The following is a 6,212-nucleotide window of genomic DNA, read 5'->3' as shown; positions in this document are numbered from 1 at the left end:
GACATATCTTAGCATGTTTTCCAAAGCTTTAAGAAAAGGGATGTTTATGTGGAGCTTCTTGAAGACATTGAGGAATTTCTCAAATTGTTTATCAAGCCTTTGCTTTTTCAACCTTTGTGGGAATGGTGGTGGAGGATAATTTGCTTCAAAATTCCCTTGATTTTTAACTTGCCCATTATCTGTCTTTTCCACTTCAACTTCTTTCTCAACAATTGCATTGTCATCATCTATATGCTCCTTTGAAGATTCAATTGATTTTCCATTCACCTCTCCGACTTCTTTTCCACTCCTAAGTGTAACTGCATTACAATGTTTCTTACCTTTGGGATTGACTTGTGTATCACTTGGTAAGGCACCTTGGGGTCTACTGTTGATGGAGTTTGCAAGCTGTCCCATTTGGGTCTCAAGATTTCTCAATGAGGCTCCATAGCTCTGAATTATGGCATCAGTCTTGGACATATATTGCAAGATAAGTTCTTCCACTTGGGACTTCTTTTCAGGAATTGGTGGTCTAGATTGTTGTTGAAAACTAGGAGGCACGTTGAGGTTTGAATTGGAAGGCCCTACATGTTGTTCCATGAAAAGTTGGGGTAGTTTCTCCAACCAGGATTGTATGTATTAGAGTATGGGTTATTCTGCTGCTTGTTAAAATTCCCTACAAATTGGACTGATTCAAAATTGTATGGACATAGATCATTTGAATGGCCATCCCCACACATCTCACAAATTGAATTTTGAACTGCATGAACTCCCATTGTGTCAATCTTCTTGGATAGTGCAGCCACTTGCTTAGCTAAGTTGCTCATTGCATCAATTTCATAGGTTCCAACAGCTTTTCTCGAACCTGACCTTTCTGAAAGCCATTGATAATTATTTGAAGCCATCTCTTCCAACAAATTATAAGCATCTGCAGCATTCTTACTCATCAATGCCCCACCAGCAGTGGCATCAATTATGGTTTTAATTGATCTAATAAGCCCATTATAGAATGTCTGAACTTGCAACCAATCAGGAAGCCCATGTTGTGGACATCTTCGCAGTAGTTCTTTAAACCTCTCTCAATCTTCATACAAGGACTCACCATCAAATTGTGTGAATGAGGTGATATCGTTCCTCAACTTTGCAGTCTTTGCAGGCGAAAAGAACTTTGTGAGAAACTTTTGAGCCAATTCCTCCCATGTAGTGATAAACCCATTAGGCAGTGAATTAAGCCGGCTTTTTGCTTTATCCCTCAGAGAGAATGGAAACAGTCTCAATCTAATAGCATCATCAGTTACTCCATTGTATTTAAAAGTATCGCAAATCTCCAGGAAATTTACTAAATGAGCATTAGGATCATCACTGGGTAACCCACCAAATTGGACTGAAGACTGAATCATCTGAATATAGGCTAGTTTAATTTCAAAATTATTCACATTGATGGAAGGTCTTCAAATGCTTTGGTGGAAACCTTGCAACAGAGGAACTGCATAATCTCGCAATGCTCTTTTTGCTTCGGGAACCACATTAATGGCATTATTACCGTTATTAATGTTATCCTCGGCCATTGTCTGATTTAAAGCTGCAACTTGTAAATTCTCCCTTCGATGTTTTCTAAAAGTTCTTTCTATCTCAGGATCAAAAGGAACAAGATTCAAGTTCTCTCTTCTTTGCATACAATGACCAAAAATATCTACAAGCAAACAAAATCTAAAATTAAAACAAGAAAGATATAATTTGAAGTAAGACCAAATTGCTTGGTATTAATATTAGTAAAAAGTCTAGAAACAATTTCCTGGCAACGGCGCAAAAAACTTACCAGTTAAAATCCTACTATGCAAGTATACATATCGAATGGATAGTATATTAGCAAGCAGGGTATCGATCCCACAGGGAATTGATCTAAAACTTTACTAAGTACTAAAATTAAAGCAATTCAATCTTATCCAAACAATCAAAATTTATTAATTAACTAAAACTAATTAACTAAAATTAAAACCAACAAGAAAATCAAAATAATAATAACTTGAAAAAATATCAAATTAACAAACCTAGGATTACAATATCCCTCACACTTGATCTAAATCTTACCTCTCTTCCTTAACTTATTTCAATGGGTTGAATTGCTAACTTAGAATCCTAAATTATTTATAAGGGGCTCCTGACTCATCTTATAAAAATATCTATTTTAACCAAAACACTATATCCCTATGTGAATTGAAATTAAAACAGACTCATTAAGTTTAGGCTTTAATCTGGCTACATATGGACTATAGGTATATCCCTATCCTATACGCAAATCAATTAATATGATCATATGTTATCCCAATTTTAGTTTACTCTAAACTCCCTTTCCCAAGTTTGTTTAGGTTCCTAGATCAATTTAATTGGTGGCCAAGCAATTAAAAGCATTAAGAACAAATTGGAATAAACAATTCAAATCCCATTAAAGATAAGTAAGAAAGAGATTAAAAATTTAGACTACATGTGGTTCAATTGCAATCCTAGAAAAGAAATTTAGATACTCATAATTGAAAAATAAAATAACATTTATAAAATTCAACCATTGAAAGTATCAAGAAAGAGAAAAGCAAAGGAAGAAAACAAAACAATATTTTCTGCCTAGATCTCCAAGTTTCAGCCTTAACTTGTAACTTCTTGAATCTCTCAAAATTTGTCTCCTAATGTTGACAAACATAGCCTATTTATACTAATAAGCTTAACCTAAAGTTCCTTAAGCTGACCTAGGGTTTAATTGGGCTTAAAAGTGTAATAAAAGGCCCAAAAATCAATTAACAGTCTTTACAAATTTTCATTCCTGGTACAGTACGTCCAGCCATTTTACGACGAGATTTTCTCTATCTTCAATGCAGAACTGGGCAAAGTGATCTGCATAAAAGTTGTATCTCTGTCCATTAGCTTTCCAATGGTCTAAAAATCACATCATTTGGGGTTCTGTATCTCAAGATATGGCAAAAATAATAAAGTATGTGCAAGCATATTATGGGTCTTTCAACACTTTACTTTCCAAAATTAAACCCAATCTCTTTTAATCCTACAAAAAATATAAAAACTAATAAATAATAAACAAATTAAAAGAAATAACATAAAATTAAAATAACTGACTTAAAAGTAACCTAATTATAAAAACAACTAAAAATAAGTAAATTATAATTGAAAATTGAGGAATTAACTAATATTTTATAACAAAATTGGAATAAAATAATTTTATAAAATAAAATTATCAGATATAACCAAAAATATGTAAGACTATAGACCTTCGATTTCTAAGGATGTAGATCCAAAAGCAATCCTCGACAAAATCAACTGTCTACAGACTGTCCTGAGCCTGAAATGGGTGAAAAAAAGGGGTGAGTTTTTATAAACCCAGTGAGTAAGCAAAATTCATCTATAACATCTAAAGCCGAGTAAATGGAGACAGTTAAATCATCCCATCATAATATAATTCATAACATTCAGAACTCATTTCAACTCATATAAAACAATTACATTTCATGAAAAATAATCAGTAAGGCTTATGACTCTCTTAAAACTTGGCTCGTGCCAAAACTCGTACTCGGAGACACCTTGGCCCGGGCATCCAACCTAGTCCACCAAGGCTGTTAAAACGATATATACACATAAAACATGTTTTTACGTTTAAAAACGTAGTCGTTCCTTGGCGTTGGCTAAGTTTCACCCTCACGTATGGTTCGACGTGAAGTGAACTCTAAACTTACCTTAGGAGATACCCTCCGCGCCTCTCATACTAAGGTAAAATATAATGGGGTTTACTGTGCTCCGCTAATAGGCAGGTCCACGAAAACTCGTCCACTGCAGTAAGCTAATCAATTATCCCCACCAAATAAAAATTTCGACAATACGACATGGCTAATATGATATTACCCAGCCTGTGCCACGGCAAAACAAAACAATTTATATATTCAACATAAAACACAAATCTAGCCATTCATGCCATCACATTGTCATAAGCCACCAATTCAAACCATATATCAAAACACGAGTATATAGTATCCACTTACTCAATTTCCAAAACCAGTATTCAATTTCAAAACAAGTTATAAAACTCATTTCATTTAACCAACACTTCAATTTTAAAACATAATAATTTACCATTTAAACTCATTATTCTTTAAAACATAAAAACGAGTAGAAACAACTTTAGATAGTTAAGATGAAAGTCTGTTACTCACAATAGTGGGAGTTTGGAGTACTCTTATTCTTGATCCTCGGATACAATATCTTTATCCTTATCAAAGGACTCACCATCTATACATAATACACGACACGCAATTCAATAAATTTGTGCCAAACTGTTATAAAACTATTTCAGGCTTTATATGAATGCATGAAATTAAATGAGAATTGTTCGAATGATCACTTAAAGACGGTGTTCTATGTGGGTTCAATTATGATCGGACTGAATTTGTATTCGGCCTAACTCGAACTATACACTGTTGAATTAATCAAAACATCCGATTCAACTTTAAATATATTCATTTCACTTCCAAAATTCTAAATACACCTAAGTACCTCAATGAGCTTAATTGTGACCTAATTCACCATAATCGAAATTCATTCCGATTTCGATATCTAACATCATAATTCATCAATTCCTAGCTAAATAACTTGAAATACAACAAAATCCATCATCAACATGTCACCCATAAAATTCAGCCAAGGAGGGTTTGATGAAGAACAAGTGGTTTTCATGCTTGTTTTTCACACCGAGTATCACAAAACAACTAAAAACGCGTATATAGCATGAAATCTAACAAAACCCGTGATTAAAACCTCTCCCCTTAGGTTCGGCCAGCATACTTTCCTTCATGAAATCTTGAGTTTCAACTATGGAAAATGAAAAAGAGAACATGGGAAAGGTAGGTCTTAAGCTAAAATTGAAAAATCTTATCTTTAATTGTTTTGTTCCTTGAAATTCAATAAATTTCTCTTGGATTTTCTTCTCTAGGGTTTATTCTTATTCTTTGCTCTTTGTTCTTTGCTTTGGCCGGCCAAGAGAGAGTGATTTGGGAGAAGTGTGTGCTGGCTTTTAAAGGGAATTATAAAAGGATTAAAATTTGCCACGTGTCACTATGTAATTGGTCCATGGTTAATAACTTAACAATTAAGTATTTGCTCACGACCACATGTAATTTCTTAATTATCCAAAGTATAAAATGATAATAGGTGAAATTCATGGGCTTGACAAATGTTATGGTGGTGTAAAATTCTGAAAATTTCAATTACGTCCTCGTGGATAAGTAAAATGACTGTTTTGCCTTTATGCTTGAAATTGAAAATTTTCACTTCTAAAATTCAAATCATGCTCCAATTAGTCAAACTTGGTCATAAATTTTGTCCAACATTCCAATTTTGCCCTTGGGTGGTAAAATGATCATTCGGCCCCTTCGTTATGAAAATTCCTTATTTGACTCCAAGTTAATCCTCGAACTTCGAATCATCATATTAAAACATTCTAAGGTTCAATAACTCTCAAATACATCCAAAAATCTCTATTCAAACTAGTTCGAGGTTTTAATCGACTTAATTGTACCACTAGGTACGATACCAACTTTTAACGATTCTCCGAGGCCTCCAAGTATGCAGACGTACTATCAAGTACATGAATGACATGGCAAGTATATTATAGAGCTGGGCTTGACATTTAGAGATTCAAGAAGCTAGAAGTGAAGGTTGAAACTTGGAGAAGAAAACTACAAATATTTATTTTGTTTCTTCCTTAGCTTTTATTTTTCTTGTTACTCTCAATGGTTGAATTATATATAATGTTATTTGTTTTTGCAATCATGAGTAGCTAATTTTCTTTTCCTAGGATTGCAATTGAACTCACATGTAATCTAAACTTTTAATCTCTTTCTTACTTATCTTTAATGGGATTTGAATTATTTATTCCAATTTGTTCTTAATACTTTTAATTGCCCGATCGCCAATTAAATTGATTTAGGAACCTAAACAAACTTGGCAAAGGGAGTTCAGTGTAGACTAAAATTGGGATAGCATATGATCATATTAATTGATTTGTGTATAAGATAGGGATATACCTATAAGCCTTATGTAACCAGATTAAAGCTTGAACTTAATAAGTCTGTTTTAATTTCAATTCACATAGGCATATAGTGTTTTGGTTAAAATAGATATGTTTATAAGATGTGTCACGACCCGGTACTCCCCTCGAGCCCGTGACAACCGCC

This window comes from Theobroma cacao, chromosome 6 (genome assembly GCF_000208745.1).
Source record: "Theobroma cacao cultivar B97-61/B2 chromosome 6, Criollo_cocoa_genome_V2, whole genome shotgun sequence".
Taxonomy (NCBI): Eukaryota; Viridiplantae; Streptophyta; class Magnoliopsida; order Malvales; family Malvaceae; genus Theobroma; species Theobroma cacao.
This window is presented reverse-complemented; position numbering follows the sequence as displayed.